Source organism: Ursus arctos, unplaced genomic scaffold, assembly GCF_023065955.2.
Source record: "Ursus arctos isolate Adak ecotype North America unplaced genomic scaffold, UrsArc2.0 scaffold_14, whole genome shotgun sequence".
Lineage (NCBI taxonomy): Eukaryota > Metazoa > Chordata > Mammalia > Carnivora > Ursidae > Ursus > Ursus arctos.
The window spans coordinates 58,467,985-58,481,014 of NW_026622808.1; the positions used below are offsets into that span (position 1 = coordinate 58,467,985).

Here is a 13,030-nt window from a genome sequence, read left to right on the forward strand (position 1 = left end):
AGAAGCTCACAAATGGCTTTACCTTCAGGAATGACAATGGAGTGAGAGATTTATTCCCTGGAAGAGATGCTTTAGTAATTAGGAGGAAAATATTACATAGGGCTCCTGAATTATATCCCCAGAGCCCCACTATATTACCTAATATAGAGTGTAGTAGCAGTAGGAGAAAGGTAATGATGTCCAACATTGTGTGCCTTTTCATTGTGCCAGGAACCATTTCATGCATCTTATATGCATTAACTCATTTAATCCTTGCAAAAACTCTGTAATATGGATACCCACTTTACAGTGCAGGAAACGAAGGCACAAAACAAGTAACTTGCCCAAGGTCATACAACTAGTTTATACTCAATAAATATTTGTCAAATGAATGAATGAATGAATGAATGAATGAATATACATCTGTTTTAGAGGAGAGAGTCTTTTATTTGAATTCTCAGTTTATAACGGTCTTGCTTTCTAGGCAGGGCACTTGCAAGAACTGGCTCTGTGACTGTGGATGACAGATAGTTTCAGAGCTGGTAAGTGGCAGAGCAAGGGTGTGAACTTGGGTCTGTCTGAGTCTGAACTTGCACTGTTAAAGCACTGGGCTATGTTTCTTCATCTTTAATTGCAGCTATAAAACAAAAGAATTGGACTAGACTAGCTCTCATAGCCCATCTAGCCCTAAAAATTCTGTAATTCCATTATTAAAGTGAGGTTTATATAAAATGAAACATGATGTATTTTATTTAAATTTTGAAATCTACCTTGGTATTTTTATTTAACCAATCATCATTGAATTATTCTTTAAATTTATATTGGCATTATTAACAGCATTATTTTTTAAAGATTTATTTATTTTAGAGAGAGAGAGCAGGAGGAAGGACAGAGGGAGAGGGAGAGAGTCTCAAGCAGACTCCCTGCTGAGTACAGAGCCAATGTGGGAGCTCAGTACCACTATCTGAAGACCATGACCTGAGCCAATATCGAGAGTCGGATGCTCAACCAACTGAGCTACCCAGGCACCCCATTAACAGCATATTTTTAAATCATAGTTAAGATAAAAAAAATTTTAGTGAATAGAAATGCATAAAGATTGCATTCTTATAATCATTACCATCACACTGTATAGTGTTATATCATCATTGTCTAAATTTAGAAGGTTTCTAAAAACTGAAAAGCATCTTTCTATTACACAGAAAAAAGACAGAAGTAAAATGATTAATTTTGAGGAAAGTTTGTATCTTTGAAATTTGCAGAATTTAGATTCCTGACTCTTAATGAAAAGTATTGAATGATTTTTATAAGAGCTTAAAACTGCTAGCAATATTAAAAACTACTTGAGTTTGCTTCTAAAGATTGTTTTGCTTTAAGGGATCTTTCTGACATTCAAGTGATACATCAGAACAATGTGAGTCACTACCATAGTGTTACAGGATGTATAGCCCAAGGCAGGGCAAAAAGAGTGGATAACTAGACAGGACTAAGAGTTGGGAGGAATTAGTTCCAAAATTGCATCTTTACAGTGTGGTCTGGAGTGATTTCACTGAACCTCAGTATCCTCATCTGTAAAATAAAGTTAATAGGACCTGCCTTATAGTATCATTTGACTCGTTCAATGAGATCATGCATTTACAGCCCTTTGCACAGTTCGTGGACCAAGGTAAGTACTTTGTAAATAGGAGCAATTAGTAGAAGTGTTATTATATTGAAATCTGACCTTTCTGAATATATGGTGTCTGCATTACAAGGATGGCACGTGGAGGGATTTTAAGAGACAACAAGATTCAGATTAGATGTTTGTGAAGTCAGTAGTTCACATGGCTGTCACCTTCGTGGTAGACCCCAAGAGAGATTTCTATTTGCCCATTCAAGAAATCTTAAGTCAGCTGATATGCTTTAAAAGAAACGGCAGACAGAGGAATATTACAGCCTTTTTGTTTGTTTCTATATTACGTTCTGTATCCACTCTATCTTTTCTGACTCTGGAAATATTATAATGCCCCTAAGTTGTTCATATAATCAATTTTCTAACCAGAGAGAACAGCTTTGGTTCACAGCTACCATTCCTCAAAGAGGAACTGAATTCAAGACATTGTCAAAACTAGCAGACCCAAAAGCTTCAACTCCGAAGGATCCAGTGTTATATAATGAAGTTGTTGGGGCCTGTGAAACTCTTAGAACAATGGTTAGCATCTTGTAAGTGCTCAATAAATCATGCTGCTACCACTGTTATTGTTGATTCTTGGTATCATCATCTTTTTAACGTCGTTATTTTGCTTCTGGACCAAACTGCAAGTCTCCTGGTTGGGACCAGATTAGAACCCAGTGCAGTGTAACCAAAAGTCCTTTTAGTAGCAGGGTCAATTACGAATCAAGAGGGGGTCACCAGGCAAGCTAAATCAAGTAACCCTTAAGGAGACTTAGCCTCTATCCTGTTAGAGTTAGCAGATTTTCATATATACACAAAGGAGAGCATTGAGAATATGTATTAACTGCCTCATTACTCTTTGAGTTCTTTTGGAGCTAGAAATAACAGTTATTTACAAAGAACTTCATTTTCATTGTCTTGTTTAATCTTCCTAGTCAAAGTTCCCCAGTTGATAGGTACTGCATTTACAGGTAATTGGAGATATCTATACTCTTAGCTCTTGGGGACAGCTAGTACCCACCACCAAGCTAGTCGCCTCCGGCAACTCTTGTAGGCCAATAAGTAGCATTTTCTAAGTGTGCTGAGAGAAGTACACAGCAACTCTGGGAGGTATTATCCCCACTTTAAAGATGAAAAAAACTGAGACAAGGAATTGGCCCAATATTTTAGAGCTAATAAGTATATAGGACCAGGTTCTTGCTCTGGTTTTCCCCCAGGCTGAGTTAGTCACAATGTTCTTGATTTTCCCACAGTTGCTTGTTCTCACTCCAAGTATAGGATGTGTTATCTTAATTTAGGATTATTTACTTTCATCTCCTTAATAATACCACCAACAGCAGCTCCATGAGGGAAGACTATGACTTACTTAGACTTGGATCCTTGGCACCTAGAAGAACACTTGGCACATGGAAAATGCACTTAGCAAATAGCCATTGAATGAAAGAGGAAAGGGATTTTCATATCCTATCTATTTCATTTTGTCATACTGCTTTTTCTAAAAAAATTTTTACAAAATTATTTCCTATATAGTTCGGTAGAAATGAGTAGATTATAAACCTGTATTATATCAGAGATGCACTGCCTTACTATTTTAAGAGGTTATTACAGAAAGTTGAACTCATTTGGGGATGCTTTTATGATATTAATGCCAAGGAAGTGTTATTAATCAAAAAGTATTCATTAAATGCATGTAGAATATCAAGTGCTATTAGAAGGGTGATGTGGGGGATGAAAAAAAAAATGTACATGGTGTTACTTCCATCCCAAATGAGTTTTGAGACTCACTGGGGAGAAAGGATGAATAGAAACAAGACAGAAAATAATTAAGTGATCATCTATAGAAATTCCACAACAAAAAAGAAAGAAGACAGAACTCAGATGAGATGGGTCTGGGTATGAATCTCAACTCTTTTACATACTAGCTGTGTGATCTTGGCTAAAAGACTCAATTTATTTGACCCCCAAGCTCTCTCATCTATAGAATGGAGGAATAATATGAACCCACAGGGTTGTTATGAGAATATGTGGAACAGCACTTGAGACAGTGCTTAGAACATAACAGTTGTTCACTTAAGTCATTTGGCAAATATCAACACCACCACCTCTGTGCAGATCTTCTGTGAGCTGATGATACAGTGGCAAGCAAAACAGATGAAATATGGTCCATTCCCATGTGGGGCTTGCCATCTGATGGGGATAATAGCATTAATCCAATTACCACACAAGTAAATGTAGAAGTATGGCTGTGTTGAGTCCAGTGAAAGAGAAGTACACAAGGCCAGAAGAGAAAAGAATATTACATGGAGGATTATAAGAGAAATCCTTCCTAAAGAAGTGACATTTCAATCAAAATCTCAAGGATAAATGAGTTACTCAAGGACGGGGAGTGCAAGACAAGAGCTTTGCAAGCCAAGCCCTGGATGTTGGAAGGAGCTTGATGGGTTTGAGGAACACAGAGAAGACCAGTGTGGCTTAGAATAGAAAAAAAGGGAGATCATTAATCTCAAACCTTCCTTTGCCCCTTCCTCTAAAATATATTTGGAGTTCAGAGAAAACAGAATTGCTTGTTATATGAAATTCCACAAAAGGAGAGTGTGCATTATGTGTGGAAGGGATGGGATGTGTTGAATCTAGTCATGGAAGGGGGAAGATGACAGAAGGCTTGAATGTCTGGAGAAACGAATCACATAAGCAAGGTTTCTGGGGCTTTGGCTGGTTGAGTGACATGCTAGTGCCTGGCATGTTTGGACTGGCACGTGCCAAGCTCCAAGAGCTAAAGGGCACACACTGTCCTTCATTTTCTGTGTGACTCTTAAAGATATAATGTATGTGAAAGTGGCACATAATGTCTAGTAATTTAGTTTACCTTCCTTTATTATTTGCTTTCTATTGCCTATCTTCCCCCTTGTAATACATTTCCCTTCTATTGTAGATGAACCCCTGATTAAGGTACTGGGTAATTGATATAGCATATCGCCTGTGTTGCCCACAGATGTATTTTTTTGTAATACTAGTTTGGGGATCTCTTTAAAAATCCCTCTTGCTTGGCATGCACATGCTTCATGTATGAAATACTATTTTTGTTCATGATCTCCATTATGTAAATTGCACTTAGCCACATCTGGCTGGTGTTAACATGAAAGAGGTGACGGATGTTGAGTGTTCAAGATCCTCCAAGAGATTTAGATGGGAAGTAATTTCATTAGAGCACGAATGACCATAAAACCTCGTTGTTATTGATTTGTCCTCCATGGAGAGATCTACTTTTCTACCTCATCTCAATTATTATGGTTCATAATGCAGAGATCATTTCAACACTAAATTGCTAATGCATGTCCCTATAATAATTTGTTTTAGCTCCATCTTTGTATTGACATATAACTAAATTCAGACACTATCACCAAATAGTTATCAAAGGAGATGGTGGAGATAGTCACTTACTTTTCAGTAAGATGCAGAGTTAACCTTCACCTTGTACCGTTTTATGGTAGTACATCTCTGGCTCCCCTGAGCCCTTTCATTTTCTCTCTATGCCTCTTGAGATCTTAAGTCTTCTATACTAGATCGTCATGAGAAAAACATCCAACTTCTCTATAACTTCACTCCCAAACTCCAAATGCCTGCTGGCTATTTTCACCCTAAAATTACATCACCAAAGAGTCAAAGGGATGCAGTGGTTTCTAGGATCCACAATGAGCTATGGCTGTACAAGAGTATACCATAGCCTTCTGCAGAAGAACAAAGCCACCATAAACTGGCTCAGCAAGGAGAAAACTGGAGGAAAGTGTGCTCTGACCTTTCTTCCCACCCTCTAATCACACAAATGGAAACTCAGCCCACTTTCAAAGTGAGCTCTTACTCTTGTATGCCCCTATCTTGTTTTGGCAACCATTATCATCAAAGTCAAACAGGCAGAATACCTTGATATTGTTTTTAACTCTTCCCTTTCCCATTTCTACATCTAGTCAAGTGTAATATCTAATAGTTATCTCCCTACTTATATGTCTCCTTTGTTTCCTAAATAATTCCCTCTCTGCATCTAGTCAAGTGTAATATCTAATAATTACCTCCCTACTTTACGTCTCCATTGTTTCCTAAATAATGGGCCTTCTCTGTGCTTATCATCACAATCCCAGTTCCATACCTCTTACTTAGCTTATTGTGAGTGCTTCTTTTTTTTTTTTTATTTTAATTTTTTTTTAATTATATTATGTTAGTCACCATACAGTACATCCCTGGTTTCCGATGTAAAGTTCGATGATTCATTAGTTGCGTATAACACCCAGTGCACCATGCAATACGTGCCCTCCTTACTACCCATCCCCAGTCTATCCCATTCCCCCACCCCCCTCCCCTCTGAGGCGCTCAGTTTGGTGAGTGCTTCTTAATGGGTTTCCCTATATCCATCATGTTCCCTCTCCAGTCAGTCTTATACATAGCTGGTGGATAAATTTTTCTAAATTATAGAAGTGAACCCACAGTTCCCATTACAAGATGTTTAGTGGTCCCCACTTGCTGTGGGGCTGTGCTGGATATTTTCTATACCCTTCCAGAGCCATTCTGCCCTTCTCCACTTTTCTTTGTTCTCTGGGCATCAGACTCAAATGGACTGCATCAATGGGTCCTTTGCCACCTGGCTTCTTGTTGGCTTTTGCTTCTTGGAGCAACTAGCTCGGGGGTGTTTGGCCATCCTCTGTGAGCTTACCTACACCTTGTCCATGCCTCATAAATGGTTCCTTTTTTAGAACTTGCTTTGGTCACTCCTTTTTGAATGTACCATCTGCTTTCTGCTAGGTCTTGAACAAGGATAATAAATGAAAGAAAACTCCTTAGTGAAGCATTAAAGGCCCTCCTTATCTAGGTACCATCCAACCTTTTTTTTTTTTTAAGAATTTTATTTATTTGTCAGGGAGAGAGAGAGAACACAAGCAGAGGGAGAAGCAGGCTCCCCGCTGAGCAAGGAGCCTGTTGTGGGACTCGATACCCAGGACCCTGGGATCATGACCCAAACCAAAGGCAAATGCTTAACCGACTGAGCCACCCAGGCATCCCCCATCTAACTTTTCTGTCTTGACTTCCATTCCTAGCTTGGTAGATCTTAAATCCCATTCAAAATGAAATAGTTCAAAATGAAATAGTTCCTGCTCCATGTACCTATTCAAGCTCTGCTGCTTTGGTACCTTTACATCTGTGGTGTGCTGGTAAATGTTTAACAGCCAGTTCTCCAAAAACATAAAGCCCTCATTTGTAATGCTCACCAATTTCTGGGGTGTAAATACAGGCAGGACCAATTTTAAGTTACTGACACGATGTTTCTGAACTTGGATTTGGAAAGAAATGCTGACAATTGGCTCAGGACACCACTGTTTTGCATACGCCTTCCCCTTCACCAAGAATGTCCTGTTTCCTGCCCCATGACCCCCAGGACCTTAAATAGAATTCCTATTCAGTAAGCCATTCTGGTTGATGTCTATCACTCCTATGGGCATTTGGAATGGTACTGAATTACCGGCCACATGCAGATGGTAATACTTCTTAACCCAGAATTTTCTCTTGAGTGCTAACATGGGTGATAGTTAGATTTTTGAGACTTAAAAGCCCTGAAGCAAATATAAGCTACACATTTTATGCCAAGTTGCCGAAGCTTACTACTTAAAGTTGCTTAATTCTCCAAGAAAATGAATCTCATTTGCTGGGCTTGTTTTCAAATATGGTCTTCATTATCCTCATTTAAATATCATTTGAAGTAATAAACCACCATTAAAATATATTTCCTCTCCATTATAACAATTTGAACATTCCACAATTTAAATTGTGTCCCCTTAAATCTAAAACTCTACAGAAAACTTTTAAGGTGCACGTTAGTCCTAGATAGATAAGATTGCACTGCAATTTATCTAAATTGTATTTTATTTAGAGATAGCCTTTTTATTTAGTCTACCTTTCTAAGAGATAACTTTAATTTTGTCTCACTAACAAAAATGATTCCTATATTTAAAGTTTAAAATATAACTGCAATTTCTGTTAGACAACTAGGAGGTAAATAATAAAGATGATCTTTTAATAGCAGTGCATTATTTTATGTTTTAATGGCTATAAATGACAATATGGATATTCGACTAAAGTTATTCTTTTTACTTTCAATTTAACAAAACACGTGAGTAAAAGAAAGACTATAGAAAGCACTATGATTTATAATACCTGCTGGCATTTTAATGTTCTCAGCTGTTCCTTTGAACCATTTGATTACACAAAGCCTAAACTGTGTAATTAAGGACCATCCCACTAATTTGCTCTGGTGGATTTATGGTGTCCAGGTCATCAAGGATCTGAGCACTTTGAGTATTGGACCATTAGTTTCAAATGCATACTAACATAGGGGAGCACACTGGCATCAAGAAGAATCTATAATAAGAAACAATTTCAAATTCAGGGAGGAACGTTTCACCTGATTTTCGTTTACCAAAACAATTTTAAAACCTGATTACCAGAAGTTCTAATTAACTAGAATTTTTTCCTCTGGAGTGCACGTTTAGGAGAAAAGTGAAAATTGGAAGAAAATAAGTTAAAAATCAAGACTTTACATTTGGGGAAAAAAAGATTTCCAATATGAGTTCATTATCAGGGCTTGAAGAAAAATGTCCTTAAAAAACCTAAAGCATAACTACCTTTACCAAAAGCAAGAAAGCGGGTATTAAAGCTACTAAAACTAAAAGCTTTCTAGGAAACCTTCAGCTACCCAGAAAATTAAATTTGCAAATTCCCTTAATCTTTTGGCTAACCGAGGTTTTACTCTACAAGTTAGTTTTCTTATGTGTACATAAGAGAATGCTGTTTGCACTCACAGTGTTTCTGGAGATCCAATAAGACGACTGAAGCAGGTAGTATCACAGAAAAGGCTCTGACTTCAGAACACAACAAACTTGAATTTAATCTCAACTCTTTGACCAATTGCTGTGGGAATTCTGATAGGTCACTTAATCTCTGAACCCTGAAGTCATTTATAAAAACAAAAATAATCACATCTGCCTCCACTGGGTCCTGTGAGAACGTAAAGCTCTTTCCATGGTGCTACCCCTTTGTTTTGTATCCTCTCTATCCTGTCCTTTGGCCACTGTGATACTTCCTTAGAAAGCCGCTGCAGCCCCAAGCCATCAGAGAGGTTTAAACAGGCAGGCACACTTTACTATATTCATTCTCTCAAATGAACATCAAGCTCTTCAGCTCCTTTATTAGAAGATCATAAAAAATAATTGAGAAAAATAACTGGAAACCAAGTTTATTTTAAGAATCGAGGGGCAGATGGCTTTATTTTGCTTCTTTAAAAGAGATGGCATTCTGTAGAAATACAATGTGCTTGAGGTCTATCAAGTTGATGGGCAAGTACTGTCATTTACCCAAACAGGTCTGTCTTTAACCTTGAGTAACAGGAGCTTTAATGCTAAATATATGTGCACTTCCATATATCAGTCTCCACCTGTTAAAGGAACATTTTAATGTAGAAGGGATATGTTTTTGACATTTTCTCTGTCTAAAGTTTAAACAACCACTTTGTCTTCTAATTGGCAAATTCTAAGCAGTCAGAGTCTGTAGATAAATAATATCATTAGATCTGAGCTAAAAGTATAGGCTCCCATCTTAAGGTCATTGGATATTTCATGTTTTTAAGTAAAAATTTTGTTAAAATGTCAGATAATTAATAAGGATTATTAGTGGATTAAAAATATAACAAAAGATGGTATAGAACTCTTTTTGAGCAAAGAAAAATACAGTAAATACTCTGAAAAGGATGTGAAAAATGTTTGCCATTTTCTTGATGAGAAGTTATTTTCACTATTACGAACTAAACTTTAATTTGGTCTGGGAGCAAAAGCAAATCTGATATAGTCTAATGGAATTGCTTTATTTGGTTGGCATCCAAAAATCTACAGTATTGGTATTAGCAGCCTACATATTGGCACTTTCAGTACCAACTATGGTAAGTCTGCTATGTCATTGGTCTATCTGTAGTTTTGAATGTATAAGCAGGAGCCATTGTAGCAACTGGCTCCTTATGTAACATTTATTAATGTGGCATGGTAAAATCTATGTCTGCAGTGAAAATACTAAGCAATATACTGTGAAGTACTTAAAAAGAAGTAATGAAACTGAGCCTTCTAGGCAGATAAGGCTGCCAAACTGAAGATTTTACATTTATTTAACGTTTAATCATGTCGGTAATTGCAAAGCAATTATTTCATATAGACATATTATGGGAGGAGAATTAAAATAATTTGTAAAAAGAATAAAAGTAATTGATTTCATGGTAGTTTTTATATCACTACACTTGCTGGTACTAAAAAGGAGCAATAAAAATAGCCCAGTTGTTGATTCATGTTTTGTTCTGTTTAGCCTTCTGTCAGTTTCTCAATTCAATAACGTTAAATTGCTACTTTATGATTCCAGCAATGCAAATAGCTAATTTCTTACAAAGAAAAAAAAAAAACTTTCTTGATCCTACAACTGATTTAAACAGAGAAAAAAAATTGTTTTTCTTGGTCCTACTTTGCCTGTCACAGAATCTCAGCTTTTTAAAAAGGGATTTGAAAGACCACAGGTTCAAGAATTCTTCAAAGTATATGACTTTTAAAATATTGGAGGAAAAATTATTTTGGCATAGAGCTGAGATAGTTCATAAAAAATATTAGTATTGCTTCCTAGGTCCTAGAAGAAGAAGCTGCAAAGATCATTCAGTTTACCACCACTTTTAAAATTAAGAAATGGGTATTTCACCATCCCTAAGATTACAGGCAACAGTAGAAAACATCTCCTTTCATAATCAGTTCTTATGTGTAGTAGGTATGCCGTGGGGAGAAGGAGGGTGAGGAGAGTCAGCACCTTAAGTATTTAATAAAATAAGCATTCATATAAAAATAGAGTAGTTGATGCCCATAGAGCAGCATATTAATTTCCTAGGACTGCTGCAACAAAATACCAAAAATTGGTTGGCTTAGCAGAAATTTTGTTTCACAATTCAAAAATTTTAAATTCCATTTCTCATTCACACCAGCCACATTTCAAGTATTCAGTTCGTACTTAAGAGCTACCCAATCAGGGAGTGTCAATACAGAACATTTCTGTCATTGCAGAGAGTTGTACTGACTAGTGCTGATGGAGCCAGCACAGGTTGGCAACTCTTCTGTTCTCCTTCCCAAGGATCCACATAGCTACTCAGTCATTTGTCTTCTCTCCCCACAGGATTATAAACTCTTTAAGGGTAGGGTCTGGTCTTTCTGGCCCAGTGGCACAGTAAACACCCAATCAGTGTTTAGTTACTCTAATTAAATTAGGCACCAGTTTATTGGACCTCTTTTGCATTTAGTCTGAGTCTAGATTTCACTGGAGTCTGGAGAAAAGAATGAGAGCAGGTTTTTCCTAAACCACAAGGATTAGGCTGTATGGGGAGCAGATATGTGCTTAAATGGCAAGGTTTTTTATTTGTTTTTATATCAGTCCAAGTGTAGAAGAGACCCAGCAGCACTGTATTTGCAAGCTTAAAATTATTGCTATATTTGCGTACCTGGAAAGCACATTTTAATTGATTCAGTTATTTATTTATTGAGTACCCATGAGGTAGATAGCAGGCTAGTGCCTGGCCCTGGGTGACTCACTGTGAACAAAACAGAAACAGGGTCCCTGCCCTGTGATACTCATTCTAGTTCTGGCAGATTAAAATATTGGCAAGGACTCCCCCTGCCCAGACAGGCTGGGATGGGAGGAGCATGATTTGGGCTCTGGCCTCAGGTGCCTATATTCACATAGAACCTCCACCACTGTCCTGGCCCCAAGACCTTGACCAGATTGCTTCATTATATCTGAGTCTCCATTTCATCATCGGTAAAAAGGGGGGGGGGAATGGTTTCCATCTCATGCGGTTGTAAGCATTAAATAAAATAATTTGTGTGAAGTGCTTAGTGCTATGCATGCTGCATAGTAAGAGCTAAGTGCTATTAGTAAGTGCTAACTGCTACTCAGCCAGGATGACCCTGCAATGAACATTAGATGTAAATAATGGGCAGTGTTAATATGGCTAGAAAATTCCTCATTATTTAGAAAGGATGTTTCTTGTCTTTTTTAGCCTAACAATTTAATTCCCTTTGCTTACTGTTTGTATTTTGCACCCAGAGTAACTAAGATCAAAATATGTTGCTAGATGCCCATCTCTTGTTTTATTTTTGTTTCTTTGGTATAGGATTCTGTTCATTTGGGACATTTCTTTCCAAGACAATTAGGAGCAGAAATGCTTTGGGTGTCATGCAACCTCTCTTAGAGGAGTATGTACTTATTAACATAGCCGCAAAGGAGAATCCTTTAAAGCTGTTTACCATTAAACTGCAAAATTGAAATCCTAAGTAACTAGCATGCAAAGACTTAATTAGCATGGTCTTATTAATATAAATGTGTAACTTTTTTCTTCCAAAAATGACATTGCCTTTGAAAATATATCCTGGAAATGAGTTGGAAAAGAGGGGGGATGTGCTACTTGGGGGGTTTGCAGTTTGAGATTTTTTTTTTTGAGCTTTGCCCATTGTTTGTCTGATGGAGGACACCTGCTTATGTACCTGAAATCATATTAAAATAAAAAAAATAAAATAAAATAAAATAAAATATCTTGGACCTACCAGATTCTCCTGTAAAATTCATTGCAAACCAAACTGCAGAAATGCTCCTGTGCCTTTGCTTTAAAACCTTTCTCGTATTCTAGAAGATATATTCTAGAAATCTATTCTATCATTACCCGAGGGACAGAGAATTTCTCAGTAGTAACCAAGCCATTTGGCAAAGAGATGAACCATCCCTAGGCCTTCACTGTGATTTGTTGAGCTCCAGTCAAAGACTCTGCATTGCTTTCAAGAGCTATAAATGCTCCCAGCCACCTGATCTATACTTCTGATACTTCATTGACAGTCCGATTCATCCATTTCAAAATTGAGGGTTCTTTGGGATGACCATGTGACATTTGGGAGATAGTGTTTAGGGCACAGGCTTTGGAGTCAGGCTATCTCTGAATCCTGCTCTATCACTGTCTAGCTACATGTCTTGTGCAAGTTACTTACTATCTCTATGCATGGTTTCCTCATTGTGAAAGGGGACAGTCATGAGGAAAAAATAAAGCACCAAATGAGGGATGGGTTTAAAAGGAAGCAAGGAAGGGAAGGTGGAAGGGACAGAGGGAGGGTAGGTGGGAGAAAGAACAAAAGGAAGGACGGAAGGGAAGGATATCTGTTCCAGATAATTTTCAAGAAAACCATTAGTTTCCTTGTTGGAAGAGCAAATAATAACTTAGGTTTTTAGTACCTGACTCTAATTTTCTAAGTTGAGAACTCAAAAGGAAATTTATGATTGTTGAGATTCTAC

The 13,030-nt window shown here is 37.4% G+C and overlaps 1 protein-coding gene across 2 annotated transcripts in view; it reads left to right on the top strand.

Moving 5' to 3' along the window:
* The window catches only part of LRRN1 (leucine rich repeat neuronal 1), a 35,826-nt gene that overhangs the window by 8,420 nt on the left and 14,376 nt on the right, over nucleotides 1-13,030 (top strand). Inside the window, exon 2 of one of the 2 annotated variants that reach the window (XM_044385025.3) lies at nucleotides 464-521. The exons of the other annotated variant lie outside the window; for it this stretch is intronic. The gene's annotated coding sequence lies outside the window, so the exon portion shown is untranslated. The remainder of the gene's footprint in view (nucleotides 1-463; nucleotides 522-13,030) is intronic. 2 annotated transcript variants of the gene reach the window in all.